The sequence below is a fragment of the Falco cherrug genome, chromosome 6 (genome assembly GCF_023634085.1).
Source record: "Falco cherrug isolate bFalChe1 chromosome 6, bFalChe1.pri, whole genome shotgun sequence".
NCBI lineage: Eukaryota > Metazoa > Chordata > Aves > Falconiformes > Falconidae > Falco > Falco cherrug.
Window position 1 is genome coordinate 65,775,548 of NC_073702.1, and position 19,660 is coordinate 65,795,207.

General features: G+C 42.3%; 1 long non-coding RNA gene across 4 annotated transcripts; it reads right to left on the reverse strand.

The window, feature by feature from the left end:
* Nucleotides 1-3,687: 3,687 nt before the first annotated feature.
* Nucleotides 3,688-17,176, reverse strand: LOC129736398 (uncharacterized). Of its 4 annotated transcripts, none has more exons than XR_008732927.1 (4): nt 9,468-11,207; nt 8,516-8,664; nt 4,545-4,694; nt 3,688-3,714 (listed from the first exon to the last, which is right to left on the reverse strand). It is a non-coding gene; the product is annotated as an uncharacterized LOC129736398 (long non-coding RNA). The 4 variants fall into 4 exon arrangements; XR_008732926.1 differs by lacking the exons at nt 3,688-3,714; nt 9,468-11,207 and adding exons at nt 13,602-15,775; nt 17,038-17,176 and having other exon boundaries at nt 3,721-4,694; XR_008732925.1 differs by lacking the exon at nt 3,688-3,714 and having other exon boundaries at nt 3,721-4,694; nt 9,468-9,577; nt 10,683-11,208.
* Nucleotides 17,177-19,660: the final 2,484 nt, after the last annotated feature.

Here is a 19,660-nt window from a genome sequence, read left to right on the forward strand (position 1 = left end):
TTTTCTCTCTTTTATATAGCAGTGGGTTGCTTGAAAGGTAAATCTCTCTGAGATTTTTAGTAAAGTGGGATTGCATTGTTCCTATTTTCTGCTAAAAGCTGGACCTTTTTTTAAGGCAAAGTGAACAGGATAGACAGAAGGCATTCTCTAAAGGGGAAAAAGTAAGATAATCTTTCATGTGGGTGTCACTGCACATCTTTATTCATATGTCAACAATTCAAGTTCTTGTGTGCAAGGAAGCTCAGAGCAATGTAAAATTTGATCTTACGCATTAGAAAGACCTGTCCATCTTATTAATCCGCTTATTCCTTGCTTAACTGTGTGTGATGAAGCTTGCGTTCCTTCTGGGCAGGGTCTTTTTGTTTGTTTCAAAACACAAACACCAATGTGTATGTACATGTTACTATGTCAGACACAGATTTAGCAGCCCTCTCTCCTTTTCCAGCCATTAAACTGGAAAAAGCAAGGTCCAGGATCCTCTGCACTTGGTGTGGAGAACAGTGAAATACAAGCCCTTAGATCTTCAGGACCATTCCACAGTCAGATCCAAGAAAGCTCTGTCTGAGCAAGATGAGCTGGTTTCTAATTTAAAAAAGCCAATTTTCCCCATTTAATTTTCTCAGTTTCAGACTTCTTTTTAATCCTGTGAAGATAGCTCTTACTTCTTATTTAATTCCACAAATTTGCAATAATTCAATCCATCTTTGACTGATCTGATCAATAAAATATTCTAATGATTCAGCATCTCCCTCATATAACTGAACTAATTGTATGCACATCCAGTTTCATCTGGGTTTAAAATTAACAAGCACACAAAAAACATTTTGTTTTCACTCTTTTTAAGTTACATATGATCTATTCTGCCTTTTCTTTGCTTGACATGTGCAGCTAATTAGCCTATATAACAATCAATAACCTGTTTGTTCTATTTGAATCAGCCTCATTTAAAGCAGTGAGGCTCTTTTCTCTCCATCCATCTTCACTTCAGTTTAATTTAGTAATTTTTGTGCTTCATCTTGTATTTGTGTAATTACATTTAGAAACCTCATGCTGTGTTCTGCTTTGTTTAAGCAGATACCAATTAAAAATAAAAACCAAAAAACAACTGAGCTACCTCCCAAGCCAACAATCCAGTTCTTTTTCACTTCATGTCTGCCTGTCTTCTTTTTTATACCTTTTGGTCAGTTCTGAAATAGTTGATTTTGATACAGAGTAGTCTTCCAAGTCAACAACAGAACCAGGAGTACTATAGGCTACTCCTGCTTCCTAAACTCTTGCTTCAAGCAAACATCAGGGATTTGTTTCACACTCTTCACATTTGAAGACCACCATTATACCCATATTATAGAGGGGAGAAAGTTTAGCATTTTTACCTAAAATTGGCAGTTACAGTGAGCTCCTATAGGATCACCGAACAATAGTGAGCCTGCCCAATCTGACCATTAGTTTTGCAGAAAACATTCTACGTTTTTTGCAGAAAATTAGAGAACAGATGAAATGGTCAGGAAATATCATCTTCTCAGCATCTCTAAGCTTTTCAGAAAGCTGTGCCTTCTGAGCAGTTTGCTTCCAACAGCTCAGAGCCTTTAGCTTACACACCCACTTGCTTAGCCTGGTATTTTCATCCCACAAGAGCTGCAGCTGTTCCTACTAAGAAGATGTTGGGAGGAGTAGACCCACAAAGATTACTTTCCCCAGGAAGAAAGTATGCTTTGGAAGTGAATACAATTGTAAAAGCATGCAACTATTTGTATTTCAGTTTTGTTTTCAAATGCTCTAATTGTGCATCTCGAAACAGCGCAGCCTTTGGCCGTAGATTTCTATTACTGTGTCTCCAGGGAAACAGGAAATGTGAGCATTGCCCAGAAACCGGGGGAAAAACAGAAGAAATTTAATCCAAAACAGCGAACAGGTAAACCTCACTGAAATGAAGCTCTGTTAATGGTGATAAACACTCTTGTGCCAAATGAGGATTCTGGTTTGTACCAAGTTGGGTAACCTGATTCACCCTAATTACAGTATCCTTAATAAGAACAAAATCAGTGCATTCATGAAAAGTATTGTCATCAGGTTTTCTTCTTTTTTGTTCAAAATAGCAGACTTCTGCCTGAAAACTGTTACAGAGGACCACTGGAGGTCCTGGCCCTCCTGGCAGAGATATCTCTGCAGAGAAGCTCTACCATTCAGTGTCAACTCACCTTTGTGTCCCATCCTAATTTTATCTGCAGCCAGGCTTTGGCCTTCCTAATTTCATCACCATGGGTCTGAACTCTGATACTCTACCTTTGTTGCCTACCCATATTTCCACTGCTTGCATTCTTTCTTTTTGTATTTTAGTCCTTCAAGCAGCTCCTTGCTAAGGCAAGCAAGGCAAAGTTTCTGCTGAATTCCCATGTGTTATGGTGGAACAGGGTAGTTGGTTTTGAAGTCTCTTTTAGTTTTCTTTAAAAATTAACCAGCTTTCCTCATCATTTTTCCCCTCTTGGCAGTTTCCTAAGGATTCTGCCTAGCAATTCCCTAAATAAGTCACAATCTCCTCTCCTGAAGTCCCAAGTCCTAGCTCTGCAGCACGATTTTAAAATCGTTCTCCTGATCCTGAAATAATTTTATAGCCCTTGCAGCCCTAGATGCCACTCACCACCAGTTTTCCCCCGTTTGTGAGAAGCAGAAGTAGGGATTTACTGTGACTGGCTCCTCTAGCATTTGCTTTTAGGATATTATCACTAATGCGGCCTAGGAACTGCCTACGCTTTCACAATGCTGTGTTCCACTTCCAGTAGATTTCCAGATGGATAAAACTTCCATGTCCACCAAGGCTTCAAAGCAAAACCACTTTTCTTAGCTCTCTATAGACAGGCCCGTCCAATTTATTCTCTTGACCAAGCAGTCTGTGACAGATTCCTCACCGCAGTCATTGATCATCACTAACGTTCCTCCCTCCTCATAGCCTTTCAGTAGTACATCTCCAACTTCATGCATGAGCTCTGTGCAGGGAATGAACTCCTTACACAAAGTACAGTTCTCACTCCTCTTCTTACCTGCTGATCCTTCTTAAACACCCTGTAACCGTCCATGATCACGGACTGCACCAGCCCACCACGTTTCCACAACTCTGCTCAAGCCACAACCATTTAACTGCATGTAAGCTCCCCACTGTCCTTGTTCACTGTCCTCTGCACACTGTCCTCTCCAAGCGGGGATGTGGAAGTCTCCCTGCAGCCTTCTCACACGTGGACTTCTTCCATTTCTACTGGTTTCTCATTTACTTCTGGGTGTCCCTATCCCCCGGGTTCACTGGGGGTGTTGAAAGTCCTTCTCACTCTGTAGACATTACAGTTACATCCTGCTTCACTGTCGCGACGGAGGGAAGACACAGTCACTCAATATGAGTGATCAGCAGACTTCATTTATTGTCCCTTACAGTCACCTTTTATGCCTTGTTATAATTAGCTCATACATATTACAAAAGTTAAGCTCATTATTGGTTAGTTACCTAAATATCAAGTCCGCCCCTAGTTTCTGTTCTGTAGTTATCGGTTCCCACCTGCAACATTCTTTTCCCACCGCAGTCTTCCTGTTATTTTGTAACTTTTGCTTTACTTCAGATAAGCTGAGAGCGATGTGCATTTTTGTCCAGCCAGCTGGACTATGTCTATGAGACCTTTTTCAGCTAGCCAGTTATCCACACTTCACAAACTGCTCTGCTTGAGAGATCTGCAAGTATATTTGCTTTAGACAGAAGTATTCAGCCATTATCCATTTGATCTCATTTGTATTCACTGTCTGACTATGATGATTTCAGCACAAATTGAACTTTGCTGAGGAGGAATACGTTTGATTATAAAAGGGATTGATTTGGAAGTTGTAGCCTGGAAAGTAATTTCCAGGCTTTAGTTTATAACTCCCAGACCATCAGTTTTGGGGGCACTCTTTCAAAACATAAAGCTGAATATATTTTTTATTTTAAGTAACCCCAAATAGAAAAGAGGATTCTGTCCCCATTCTTTTATGTGACCGGCTTGCACAACAAGAAGATAAAATTCCCATCAACACATTTATCAGGCTTATTGAAACATCACATTCTCTTTCCCCCACCCAAAAAAAAGGACAATGACAACACACGACAATGCTGACACAAGGCTGAATGTGAGTTCACATTTATGCTTCTTCAGATCTAGGTTTAACCTCTCTGATGTTCACCTGTGTAGAAAGCATTATGTTAGTTTCCCTCAGAACAGACTGAAAGCATAGTTCCTAAGTTTAGAACCAAATTCACTTCAAATACATGTAGTTATTCAGGGTCCAAGATCTGGGTTTGGCCCAACATTTCTGCACTTGGAGCATGAACACACAGTCAAAGATGACCGATTTATGACAGCCTGACAAATGAGTAGCCATTAACAGAGTCTAGTAATGGACTACCTCCATGCTCTTCACACAACTGATGTCTCAGAAACAGTATAATAACTTAAGCTATCTTCAACAAGCTTTACCTTGATATTATCCTTGTGTTCATTTACCGATGCATATATGTATTTCCTTACTTTAGACAAATGTTCTTCCAAGTCACTGTTGTTCTTAGTGGAGCTGAACTTTTTCTTCAGATCAATCATATTGTCACCTCCTCTTCTCACTTCACCGATGATTTCAAACACTCGTTGCTCAATGCTAAGGTGATAGACATCCAACTTTCCCTGCAATTATCAACAGAGCCCATAAGAGATGAAACGTGCACATATGGGAAAGCAACATTCAGAAGATTTCAGAAGTCTCTCAACTACAACCAGATGGTCTTTCTCCGTAATTATTTTCCTAGAATCAGTGTATCAGGAAGACAGAGCAATATTCTTCTTGCATCCAGGCACTGCAAGAAATGGAATTTCAATTGTACCATATGCAGGCAACCTATTGGCAGTCCTGGGATGTATGTATTTAATGGAAGTAGCAGCATCATGGTGACAAAATAGGCTCTCTGGTGATAATTGAACTCACGCTCAAGGTTGCAAAAGAAATCACAATATTCCTGAAGTGACCATTGCCCTGGACACAGACATTAATGGGTTCGTGGACCATCCATCAATACTCTGGGGATCTGATGCAGGTGGTTACTCTATAATACATATGGTCACAATCAGGTCAGTTTTTACAGGCTCGATTGGGGTATCTTATTTTTGTAAGTAATGATATATGTCACCCCAAAGAAATCAGTGGACTACTTGAAAACAAAAGGCATTGTTAGAGTAACCAATAAAATTATGCAGTAGACATAAAGTATCCAAGAAAAATAATGCAGAATATTACAGACTTGAAGTATTATATCCAAAAAGTTCACTCCACTGTAACTAAAAAGAGCTTCCATCACTCTCTCTAATGTGGTACCTGTTCCATTGAGAATACGCCTCCTCTCTTGGAAAAGGCACGCTATTTTTCTACCAGACAGTTTTACAAGATGCTTCTAGCAGCAGGAGATAAATGATTCACCCATTCATCCACCTGGCACACTGCAGCAATTTATTCCTTTGAGTGCTACACTTGTTGGCAAATTATACAGCAGCACAAAAAAGACCAGTCAAGTACTCCCTATTATTCTGTACCTACTTTTAGATGGACACAAGTCACAAATAGGTTCTGCACTAATGATTCATATTCATCCTGTACTACTTTTCTAATCATCTCTTTGAGACCAAGATTTTCTTCCTGTAAGTCAGTGAGCTGGGCTCTGAGCACAGTTATTTCCATAATCATCCCATGGCACAGCCCCGTCATCTATCACAGCAGAGACAGAGAATGAGCAAAGCTAGGGATGAGCAAACACTAGCCAAGGAATAAATGATCCAGAGCTCTGAATATGTTATGTGGTACCTAATCAAGTAGAGCAAGAATATCTTCTTAAGTGAGTGGCCTGATGAAAATAATCCTTTAATGATACGGAATAACCCATTTTGTATATCCCTGTTCATCCCTGTTCATTTTAGAAACATTTGTTCCCTGAAAACAGTAGGAAGAATTGTGGCAGTTCGCAACCAGTATTTGAAGGAGGCAAATGCATAAGTTTCATACATAACCTCAAAATATCTGTTCCTGGTCATCAGGAAAGAAAGATCTCCTTGCTAACAGGTATGAGAATTGATAGAAGATGTGTGCCGAGGACAGAGGAGCAGAACGATTAGGGAGCAGGATTAGCAAGTCTGATTTTAGGAGAAGATCCTGTGCATGACTGCTGTGTCAGTGAACCTGGCCTCCCACAGTGTAACCTCCCCTGACTCCGGAGAGAAAGTCAGAAGAACTGTGACTAGGCTTTGTTCAGTAAGCTATGAGGTAATGCATTTATTGGAGCAAATATGCTGTCTGCTGATAAGCTTGTAAATACAGACCATGTAACATTTAATAAAAACTATTATGTGTTCCATTTGTTGATATTTGACAATTAACAAACCCTCAGAAAGGACACTCAGGTTGGCACAAATAGGAAGGTACATGATAGAACTTGAACAGATTTAAATGACAGAATTTCCATTTCACATAGGTAGGTCATTGCTAGATATAAATGTCTGGTTGTTTTCATACCACCAAACAGCATTCACAACCGGATGAACACAGCTGAGGAAAGCTAAAAATCATTCTTAGCATATTACATTACTCAAAGAAGAAATAGGCACAACTGCAGACTGTAGGCAGAGCCAACAGCACAGTATGCTTGCAAGGTTGCCTGGCACCTCCATATGCCAGATCTAAGTAGTAAATGCTAATAACTTCACTGGATTCTCACTGAAATTTTCTATTTCAATTTTTGTCGATTTTTTTGTCTTCCAGCAAACATTACTGAGAGACTTTTGAAAATGAATGCTGGGAAAAAATACATGTATTTTAGCCCTTCTGAAAAATTCTGGTGACCTTTATTCAGAGCAGCACTAGTTTTCCTCTGTTTTGGGTGGGGGTTTTTGTAAAATCGGCAAAAAGTTGGTCACATCCTAAGACTTTGTTAGAGGAAAAAACCTACATGGTTCATGTATGTTCCTTAGAGACTTCTTAGTTTTTAAACTATCTGCTATCCCGGTTTAGCTGATCGTGCCTGAACCTTTCTCATGGTTTCTACTGAGCTTGCTCTTCAGACTTGCAACAGCCCCTGTTAATTGCTTTAGGCTAGCCAGAAGTGGAACTGGGAGCAGGAAATCCCTTCTGAGATTGAAGCAGAGCCCGGAGATAGTAGGCAGCTGGCAACCCTGGGCTGCTCCCTTCAAGTACAACACAGATGAGACAGGGATTTGGTGGTGATGGGCTAGCAAAGTTGGGGAGAGAGACTCCAGTGCCCAGAGGCTCCAGAAAAGTCCTACCGGCTCCTCCTGTGTCCTTCCACCCACCTGAAACCTCACACGTGTTTCTCGTTTTCTCTCTCACACCAGCCTTCCCAAACATGTGGACAAGACAGTGAAATCAGGCAATAAGGGAGGCTGCTGACAAGACACTTTACAGAAAAGGATATAGGGGCAAAAAACTGTGAAAAGCATGAGAAAGTGGGGCAAAAAGCCCAGAGAAGAACTGAAATCTTGTAGTCAGTGATCAGGACAGATAAGAAAAAGAGCCTAGGAATGAAATCCAAAATGCAGGTGTTCTAACACTACTGTGCAAACATCCTGAAACCCAAGCATTCTTCTCCCTAGCACAGGTTTCTGTAGAAGCTGACGTACCTCTAGCAGTGGAGTCTGTGCTGATGGAGCCAAGCCTCCAAGTCAGCTAACGGATTACATGGATATCACATGATTCCACAAAACAGCATTTCTGATTTATTGGCTGGGTTTACTTCTTTAAAAAATTCTACCCACACATACCAGCTATCCTGAAAAACACAGCTGAAGTTGCGAAGTCAGGTTCTCAGAACTTGGCAGGAATTGCGCAGCTGTGAGGTAGCATACCTGGTACCCATGCTGCAGCTGAGCCTATGTGCCTGACCTACTTCTACTTTCTATCTCAGTCAATGCACAGGATTGAATTGCTCTGGGGAAATGCCTCATGAAGGAAGGGACCCATCAGCAGAAGTTTAAGTTTGAAGGTTACCAGTATATCACCTATTGTGAATATTAACCGCAGAACAGCAGGCCACTACCTTTGCCTTCAGGTTATCTTTGTTTTACCAGTCCTCCTGGTATGACGTCTGGCATTGAGCACAGAAATAGCCGCCCCACAGCCCCCCTGCCTTTCTTCTCAAAGACTGTCACCATGTATCTGCACGGTGGGACTCTGTTCCAAATGAGACCACTAAGCGCTGCCAACCGATAGACCACAATCACCGACCTGCGTCAGGGCCATACTGCTTTGGTTGCCACATCCCTGCACTGCGTGCGGCTCCTGAGGCAAAGCACAAAGGTGCATGGTGGCTATGCTTGTGCAGCCCATCTCCACTTCAACAACTTCCCAGCCTGACAGCCTGACTTTATTTTTTACTTAGCAGCTGCCCTCTACCCAGAGAAACCACCTTCCCCATTCTCAAAGAGTAGAATCAACACTCTGAGCATACCTGTTCTTTTGGGGAAAGTAAATGCTGCTGCTACTGGAGAACATTTTCATAAAACACGGAGCAGTCTCAAAGTTGCGGTGCTCTCTGGCCACGATGTCACAGCCCACTACGGTGAGACACTGTTGTAAAGGGCTTTTTTAAAAAGTCACCTAGGAAAACAAAATAAGAAACCTTGCAGGTGGCCTGAGTCACAAGAGTTGCTATATATACAGCATCCATCAAAATGGAACATGATCACCTTATTGTAAATAAAATGCCTCTGCAATATTAAAATGAAGCAAAAAGAAAAATATTCAATGTAAATGTTTTTGCCTAATCTACAATTTCACTGAACTAATGGAAAACAGATTTGTTAGCTTTTTGACTGATTCTAGCTATAATGTTGGGGTTTTTTTCCATCTGAAGCTAAAAGAATTTTTGGTAGAGAAATTAAATTACCAACTCAGAAACTTCCTGGGTTGCAGTTGGGCCCCATCATCCCTTCTCTTAAGAAAACATGTTGTGTGTTTTTTAACCAGGAGTGGTCATATTTCCATAAATATTTTATTTAAATTTCACTGGGGAAAAAAAACAAACAAACAAACCCACCTAAAACTGCTTCCTAACATCGTGCTGGACCCCTGATTTAGCAATGACTCAGGAAGAAGAGTTCCCACTACTGAATCCGTGAATAGTCCTGCAATCCTGCATTGCGGTTGCATATAAACCTCCAGCCCCAACTCATCTTCACATTATTACAGTCCTGAGAGCTGAAATAAACCTGTCAGAAGGCAGTAGGGCAATACACAAGTTTGCTGCCAACGCTGCTATTGCAAACCAACATAATCTGAATCTAAGCTCATAAGCTTAAGAAATGTGTTTCTTTTTTAGGTCACTGATTGACAAGAGCTTTAATAAATAAAGCTGTAAACATGATTTAGCTGTTGCTTAGATAGAAATGCAGAATACGTACCTCTGTATCTGATTCTTGGTAGCTTTCCATCAGCCTTTGAACAAATGCCTGCACTATCTATGGTTGTACAACTGAGAAATTTTCTTGCATTACCCTGTGTTTCCAGAGCTCTTCAGGTACAGAGGAAGAAGCAAAGAAAAACAAACAAACAAACAAACTCAACAGAATAAAACTACACATCAGTGGGTACCACTGTCACAAAATATTGATCCTTCAGTAATCCCTGGGATTTGATGATGGGTACGCTTTATAGCTTAGGGTTTCTCAGCTTTCCTAAAATGTTTACCACAAAAAGTAAATGTCATTGCAAACAGATTGCAAAGGCTGTGTTGAACTGCAATATCAAATTCGTTCCAGTATCAAAGCCAAAACGCAATTTTGTTATGGACCAGTCCTGTCAATAACGGCCTGGCCCACAATTGTGTACTGGAGTTTTCTGAAAATATTGAGTAAAGAACGTGGCTTTTGTGTGAAACTGAACAGTTCTGTGCACTGGTCATTGCTGCCTGCAACCACATCCAGTGGCACTAGGACACGTTTTTCTTCCCTTTTATTTCCACTTTTTCTTTGTTTTACTGTTCGTGCCTGTGAATACCCAAATTGCCCACACCTATGCAGTAATTGTACCAAGTAAACACCCAACATACTAAAAAGTCTGGCATTTAAATTGCACTACTAGGCCTAAGATATTAACACTCTGAGACAGAGTAGAGAAGTAATTTCCTATCAGTCTCTTTTCAGGCTGCCTGCAAACTGCAGCATAGTATTCAGCCTTGTTTGCACAATCGTTTTTTCAATGATTATGGCTAAACATTCAATGTATAAAGAGAAAGTGAACTCAGATTTAGGGAATCTGAATCTGTTGAACAGACAGAATAAGCAGGTCCTTGCAGAAAGGTGTATAGTGTCCCAGTACACAACTCTGCACAGCTTCCCCTTGATGTGTTTCTGGAATTTCTCACAATGGGCTCTCCAGAGCAGAGGAGAGTTTCCTGAGGGTAAGCCCTTTTTCATCAGTGATACCTTCTCCACAATTCAGCCAGCCCCTGGCCTCCAAACGAGCGCACAGGGAAGTGGGGAGCTGAGAGCAAGCATGCTCTCCTGTTCACATGCAGGGCAAATCTTTGCTGCCTTTATGCATCAAGGCTACTTTTCCCACTCAAGACTGGGGCTCCCACACTTCCCAGGAAGGGTATTTTGATTGATTCTCCTTACCAGTGGGGAGATTGCTTTCATCTGGCTCTTCAGACATCACTAGAGTTGTTTCCTGGATAATTTTCTTCTGCACATCATGGACCATGTCAATTTCTAGGCTTTCCAGAAGCTTTTGAAGCTAGAATCAAGTTTGATACTTAGCTCTTACTAACTTTCTACATTGCTTACAAAGCAACTCGCCAGCTAGCCAAAACTAGCAGACTGAACCAAAGCAATTCTCTTTCTGTTCTTCTCTAAACACAGTATTTTCAGATACTGTATCAAGGTCAATACCATTTGGGGGTGACCATATGCCTAGTGCTGTGCCACAAACACTCTGGATAGAAGCAGATTCCCCTGCTGCTCTGGGCCCTCCCAGGACACACACCTAAGTCCACGCAGCAGAGGTGCTGTTGCAGAGCCTCCCAGCCACATCTGCCAAACTTTCCCCCGTGACAGCCTCCACAGGCCACCACTTCATTTACCAGAAATTGTAGGAAAACGTGATGTTGTGTGGTCACAGAATGACAGAATGTTCAGGGCTGGAAGGGACCTCTGGAGATCATCTCATCCAACCCCCTGCTAAAGCGGGTTCTCCCAGAGCAGGTCGCACAGGATCATGGCCAGGTGGGTTTTGAATGTCTCCAGAGGAGACTCCACAGCCTCTCTGGGCAGCCTGTCCCAGGGCTCTGTCATCCTCAAAGTAAAGACATTCTTTCTCACATTCAGATGGAACCTCCTGTGCTGCAGTTTGTGCCTGTTGCCCCTTGTCCTGTCACTGGGCACCACTGAAAAGAGTCTGGCCCCATCTTCCTGACACCTGCCTCTAAGATACTTACGTGCATTGATAAGGTCCCCTCTCAATCTTCTCTGCTCCAGGCTAAACAGGCCCAGCTCTCACAGCCTTTCCCCTTAAGGAAGACAGTCCCTCGCAATGCCCCACATAACCCTCCCTTTAGCTGGTACACTTGCAGTTCAATTTCTGATGCTCCTCTGGGGGCAAGTATATGCCAAGCACTTATAACAGGCTCTCCAAACTCCTCCTCTGTGCCCATTTGTCTGACCATGGCTTTCATGGCCAGGTACAGGATATCTGTGCTAGAATCACCAAGACATGAGTATTTCAACACATTCTCTCTCAAAATCACTGTTTGCATTTACTGACCTTAGACCTTAACTTTGCTTTTTCTTCCCCTGCCCCCATTCCTAACCTGTGCAGAATCTGAGTCTCAGCTCACCGCATTAACCCAACCGACCTGCAAGTGGGACAGGACACTCTCTTCTTCACTGCTCCTGCCTTATTACATGGCTCAATGATTTCTCCAAGTTTATAATAGTACAAAACTAAAACAGTGGGGAAGGAACAAGAGGTGAATCAGATAAAGAGGGGAGGTCTGATCACTGGTAAGAACTTGTCTATCACCATTGTTGAAATAGACCAAGAAATTCCCTCCACCCCCTCCCCCTGCTCTCCTTTGCATCAGATCATGGGTTTGCCAAGTGTTCCTGAATGCTAAGTGCTGAGGCAGATGAACACTTTGCTCTTAGAAGCCATTAGCAAGGTATATATACCTCATTTCGTTTTACTGCTTTAATCATGCTGCCTTTTAAACCCTTGATGCCATGACACAAAGGTTAGCATAGAGCTCAGAGCGGGAAGTAGGGAGCTCTTATCTGTGGAAGGGGGTGGGTGGGGATATGGAAGAGGGAAACACTGTGGGATTTTTGAGTACAGTAAGTTTGGTAGATTGCCTGCTAGGAAGGAGCTGTTGCAGGTGCCGCTACAGAATCTTCTCCCACTCAAAGGCCAGTGTAAGCAAAGCCATGGGCAAGGAGCTCACCTCTCCTCCCAGGAGGCAATAACTGCTAAGCCAGATCTCGGGCACCAAAACAAGAAAGCTCTGGGCATGGAGAGACTAGGAGAGACTGAGGTTGGGGCTCTCCTGCCCAGCCCCATGGTGGAAGCACAAGCTGTTGCTTGTTCTGCATGGAGAACTTGCACCCCTGACTCCCAACCCTCCTGCAACCCAGTCCTGCTCTGCCCCAGAGCTGCTCCCTTGGCAGAGTTTATAAATTAGTTAGAGGAAAAGACCATGGGGCCCCAGCATTGGACTGTGCCCACTCTGATCTGGTGGTAATGCACGGGAGGTGACACTGGGGTACAGACAAATGGAGGCCAGAACAGAGCAGATCTGATACCAGCTATTTACACACACACACACACACACACACACACAGTTATTCTGTGACGGATTCAGACTTGTCAGACTCAAGTGCTTTGGCCTTGTAGGGACAGGCCCACTGAGCATTGCTTCCTCCGTACTCTGTCGCATGACAACAGTGTTATGCAGTGCCTTCAGGCACAGATTTCACCCTTGCTGTGTCATCTTGCTCTTTCACTTCCTTTCTTGTAGTTTCCGGGAACGAGGCTTTTTCAAAAGTGATGTTCCATTTTCTGCTTTCAGAAGGGCCTCTCTGATGGAAATCTTCCAATTTTCTATTCTCGACTGCTCAAAGTTGAGCCAAGTAGGAGGGTTAGGAAGAATTCTACTACAATTCATCTAACAGGCTTCCAGAATTTCCATTTATTCAAGTACTGTATTTAACATTGTTTATGCAGCCTGAAATGCAGAGGTGGGTCACACAGCTGAGAAGAATGCATTTGGAAAACATCATCAGCAAACAGTTTGAATAGACTTTGAAAGAGGGGAAAAAACAACTGTACTGAAACAAAGAAACAAAAGGTAGCTCTCAAGCCTTTAGAGAAAAACATGAGTACTAGGTTAATTATAAGCAAAAATAAAGGAAGGTAGAAATAAAAAAAAAATTTTAAAAGGCAGATGAAATGGGGGGACAGGAGGAAAATGGATGGAGAAGGCAAAGACTTTTTTTTCATCTTTTCAGTCTCTCTGGAATATTTTTACATCCAAGGTTACTTACCCATATTGCTCGCAAAACTCTTTGTAGAGGGGAACTGTATTGATATCCTCAGTCCTCAGCTTGAGTCAGCCTCATTCTGCCTTTAATATTTCCCATTGCTTCCATAGTATCAGAAAAGATCTCAGCAAGTTAAGTGACATGACCGAGTCATGATGCCTCAGCAAAAGTTTGCACATCTTTTTGCTGTTCTGCAACCCATTACCACTTGAGTCAACCGCTTCTGCCCAGTTCTGCTGGAAGTCACAGGGAAATGTCTTGCTTCAAAAAGCTATGACAAATATTTCACATGATTTTCTTTGCTTAATATCATCTCCTGAGATACACAGTAAGACAAGGCATGCAACAGGCTATTGTGCAATCAGAACTTGCAATGGGGCCTTACATCAGTGTCCTTCAGAGCATGGCACAGGAAAAAACCAGCCTACCTTTGGATTGCAATGAGTGCTCATATACAGCAGAGATGGGGGTAAAACTGCACAGAAGTTAAATCCTTTGGGTTATTGCTGCTTTCCTCAAGTGAATAGCTTCAACAGCAGCACTCTCTGCTTGGTCTCTACTAAATGTACTGTTACAGAAATCAAACTCTTAGGTCAGATCTTGAAAGAAGCAGACCTTAAAATAACTAAATTTGTCCTTTCTGCTCATTTTACCTTACCTTACAAATCGATCTGCGTGTCTGTTTTCCATCACAAACAGTCTGAATCTCTGCCTGTTCTTTGAACCAAACCTTTGTGTATTTTCTGGCAGTCTTCAGGTGCCCCCACCAACATTCCTAGCACCATAGAATCATAGAATGGTTTGGGTTGGAAGGGACCTTGAAGATGACCTAGTTCCAAGGCCCCTGCCATGGGCAGGGACACCTTCCACTAGACCAGGTTGCTCCAAGCCCCATCCAGCCTGGCCTTGAACACTTCCAGGGATGGGGCATCCACAGCTTCTCTGGGCAACCTGTTCCAGTGCCTCACCACCCTCACCGTAATAAATTTCTTCCTAATATCTAATCTAAATCTGCCCTCTTTTAGTTTAAGGCCATGCCCCCTTGCCCTATTGCTACAAGCCCTACTATTCCTCACATACACGTCCACAACACAAGTACTCAGGGAAGTACAGCCTGGAAGTACCTTGCCTCTCCTTGACTAGATTCAATCTTAGACAATGGCCAGCCCGTTCCTTTCCCCTTTGCACCAAGTAGCTCTTGATACAGAAAGAGCTGGACCTTCGCTGGGGTGTGGGAAGAAGTTGGGACAGTCTCTGATTTCTCCAGAAGTCTGGTGATACTAACAGACCCTCCAGGGGCATCTATCATATCACTAGGGTTTCTCTCAAGAGCATTCAGGATTTATGGGAGACAAATTGTTCCTTTTGCTTCTTACCAGATGGTCAAGAATAGGTGAGGTTATTACAGTATACCTTAGGTCTAGGTCACTTCTGTTCACAGGGATTTGGTTGCAAAAACTGATGGGAGTCCCACATAGAAGCTGTACAGTCCCAAACGGACTGAGTTCTCAGAGGTACCTGCTTGCAAGGCTTGACAGTCAGCGTGATCTCCCACAGCACAGCTGTAGCTGTTCTGCACTACATCCTCCATCAGAAACTGCATTGCCATCAGCTCCCCATGAGCAACTCTTCGATCTGCATCCTTGAGGCTCACAGGCATGGCTGAAGAGGAAGGGAGAGTCTCTGAAGGTGTGCCATACACAGCTTAACCGGTAACAGCGAATCTCGGGCTTTCTATGTTATAAACACAAATGGATTTCAAGCTTTTAGCACTAAGGCCCTAAAACACATATGCCCGTGCATAAGAATTATTTGATTCTCTATTTCTAGCACACTAGGAAAATGATAAGTATAGGTTAATTATCAACAAAAATGCTCTGCTCTGCTTGAAGATCAAATGTGAAGTCAATGGTAAGATGAGCTTTTGGACAGAAAAGGGGGAGATGTTTTTTGTTCACTTCTGTTCTTTAAAAAAAAAAGACAGGAAGCAAGATAGCATTAGTTTGTTTTCCTCCTGCATCCTAGATTCATCTTGTCTTTATGTCTTTGGACATAAGCGCAAGGCTGCTGTGTCACTGTACCTGCATGTTGTAATTTATACTAATTGTGTTGTTGATGGCGACTGGAAAAAATCCTCCATCCATTAGGAATGTCCTCCAAGGAAAATGCACAAGCGCCTAAAAGAATAGAGATGACTGTTCATAAATAAGAACAACATTCAATTAGTTATGAGAGTCCTATGTAATCTGATCAGGAAAAGTCAATTCAGAGGCCCAGCTGCTATTTGGTATGTGATACACTGCTCTGACTTTGAAAGTAGGCCATGTATTAGAAAAGAGAGAAGCATCTATTATCCTTCCTTGGGAAAGAAACAGTAAGATTCTTTCCAGAATACATTTCCTACCAAGATGCTGTGCTACTTCTGCCTCCACAGAATAGCTCCCATGTCCTTACCTACCTATCGTCAATCATTTATTCCTGGTTCTATCTCAGAGGCATCAGGACATGTTATTCATCAAAGACATCCAGATTTTGCATGCCAGCACAAATCCTGTTTCTCAGTCATGCTACGAAGATTCTATCTATCATTGTCACCTAAATCAAAGCAGGGATGGCAGAAAACGATATTCCTATCGCTCATGTTTGGGAAAGGCATTATTAAAGGTAGTATCTGATATTGAATAATTAGCAGGATGGCATTAAAATGAGGAAACATATTAAACAGAGCTGGCCCCAATACTGAGCCCTGAGGAACACCACTTGTGACCAGCCACCAGTCAGATGTAACTCCATTTACTACTGCTCTTTGGGCTTTTCCATCCAACCCAGCATAGAGTACACTGAAGTTAGAATGATTATTTAAAGCTACCTATTGCCTTGGAACATGCTAATATCACCAGCAAGGCTCATCTTTACTTTCCTTAACACAACATCAGCTTTTATTGCTGGTGTCATTCAAGGTGCCTCTTAAGCACATAGGTATGTAATTTGGCATTATGTAACTCTGTGTGATGTCATATCTAAGAAAACCACTAGACCTAAATATTTGCACAGAACCATGACACACTCACTGGTCAATCAAAACAGCTGCCAGGTAATGAGGGAGCTCAGAAGGTTAATTACCCTAAACTGAAAGTTAGTAGAATCACCAACATCTATCATGCAGAATAATTTCATTTTGGTGACATCAGTGTGATTACATTACACCTCAAATCTTAATTACTCACTTCTGTAGAGAGTGTTTACTAGAATTCCTAGTGGTGAATCAAGTTAATAAACTGTGATCATGAGATTTTTTTCAATTAGCTATTAATGTTAGGTTCTTTGCAGCATTGTGGGGAAGGAGTAAGCACACCGGCAAGAAGTGCAGAGGACCTTATTCTCCAAGGAGCTCAGTGTAAATGGAGGAAGAGTGCCTCTGAGGGTGTACTTTGCTCACCATGCAGCTTTGAGGATCCAGAAGCTGTGGGAGCCTCAGCTACGAAGCAAATGCACTCTGAATCACAGAGTTACTCAATGGAAGCAACACGTGGTGTGTCATGTCTGTAACACTCTGGTAGGCTGAAATGTTCCCCGAGGACAAAAATGTCTCTCTGTAAAGGAATCAAAATGTTTGTATTAAAAAAAAAGTAAGATGACTTCAAAATTCTCCAAATGGTCTATATCAAAATTACCTGCACCTCATTATAATCCAACATGGTAGCGACTGATAGGGATAGCAGCAATGACAATTAAAACAAATAAACACAAATGTTAATGATGTAGACGCATGTGTGAAAGGGCCACTGGCTGGGGACATTTACAGCAAAACATATGTCTATGCTAATGGAGCGGGATGCTCAGGTAGCTAATAGACTAGATAATAAATAATTCAGGAGCTCTAAGGCTTGCTATTCCTGATATTAGGACAGCTTCCTATACAAGGTGGGAGAGACACTAAAGCTTTTCAAAGTTTTCAAAAGTGCTTGTGAACTTTAGAACCTAAGTTACAGGATACTTGAAGTTGGAGTTGAGCTAGGTTTAGCAACACTCCCCACTGATTTTCACGTGACCAGGTCTCACCTAGCAAATGCACCTAGCCTCACACAGCAATGCATGTGACACCAGAGCCCAGCTAAACCACAGGAATGCTATTCCAACATGGTTGTATAGCACTTCTGGGACCCAGCTGGCTCCTCATGCTTGGATTGCATTGTGCTGTGCAATCCCACACCTGAAGCTACTTTTTACTACACTTTATGCGTCATGTAAATACATTACTCAACCAAGTTTAGGCATGACTTTGTCATTGCAGCCTCTTTGTCACCCTCAATTCTCCTGTGCTTCATTCACATGCTTTTAAAACAAAGAGCCCCTGTTCAACCAGAGCTTGAATATAAAGAAGCAATCTAGACTGCAACCCTTTCTGTAGCTGCACATCCTCCTTTGAATGGCAACTCTAAGACAAGGATCTTGTTCTTTTGTTTTGTCAGACACACATAAGTGCTTTTAAAAATGACACAGAGTTTGCATCAATCACAGGACTAACAGAGGAATTACAGGGACAAATAACAGCTTCCGGGATCAAACTTGGCAGAGAAGTTCAAAAGAGATTAAATGTGATTTAGTGTCACGCTGTAAGCCCTGGTGCAGAGAAAATGGAAATTAATTTCACTGGCCATAAGGAACAAGAAAGATGAAGCATCTGATAATACTGCATTTTTTCTTACTTTCTGGTAGCACACAATTCCTCATCTGAAAAAAACATTTCCCTCACCAGTTGCCTTTACAGAATTTTAATCAGGAAAAATAGAAGTAAAAGCACAAGGTAGTTTTATTTTCTTGCGAGTCTCTAGAAAAACCTTTAGTCTACAAATACGTACAATCACAACTCCACTGGATAGCACAAGAGTGGTCACAGCGGGCCAGAGCAAAGTTCCATCCAACTCAGAGCCCTGACTTCCATAGGGAACAAAAGTGGATTCACGAAAAAGATTGCAAAAATGTCCAGAACAAGCATACGCTGATATTTCCCACTGATATTCTATGGCCTCCAAGAATTTGTAGCTCAGGCATTTCCTCAGCCGGAGGTGATTGCTAAATGTTTAATAACCCTTGGTAGATTTGTCTTCCATGAGCCTGTGCAGTCTCACTCTGAGTCCCATGAACTTTTACCACCTGCTGCATCCCACAGCCTAATTACAAGCCCTGTGCAAGAACCACATTTTCTTTGGGTTTTTTGTTTGTTCAGAGCTGCTTGCCTGCTGTTCAGCTGGGATGCACCTTACACTGGAAAAGACCATGAGCAGATACTCCTCTGCCTTTATCCCCTGCCTTTGACTGACAGTTTTACTGAGCTCTCCCCCAGCTCTTTGCCGTGTTCTCCCTGCCATGGAGGAAATGGAGTTTCAGCGATTTGTAGCCCCTTTGAAAGAATCACTGGAAGTTTACAGGTGTGAACAGAAAGGAAAGAAAATAGCATCTTTCTTACACCTAGCTGTTACCCTCAGCTGTACTACTTGTTCCACCCAGCAGCCTTTCATCATCTGTGTGGCTCCTTTGGGAACCTTGCCGACTTCTTTGCCCTTCCTCAGGTGGACACCAGAACTGTGTAGGCTCATCAACTCAGATTTATTCAGCAGTGTAGTGGTGTTCTTATTTTTGCTGCCCTAAAGGGAATCAATTTGCCTTTTTTTTTTTTTTTTATTGCTACTGAGCTGAAGTTTTGACAGAGTTATCTGTCATAACTCTGAGATTTCATTACTGCATAGTAATGGTCCAGTCAGAGGCTGTCATTTTATACACTGGGATCGTTTGGTTGTTTTTTTTCCCCAGGTGCATCATTTTACTGACACGCTGAACTCCATCTGCTGTTTTATTTTGCAGTCAATATTGTGTAAGTCCTTCTCTGGCCAGCCCTTGCCCTTGGTATACTGGGTACCACAGTATCACATCCACATGGTACCACCTCAGCTTCAGCCACTTTCCAATGTCATCCGTGAGCACTCAAATAGTTCAAGAGAAAGCTTAAACTCCTGTGGGAAGCCACTAGTAACTTTCTTTATTCACTGCAAAAGTTACCC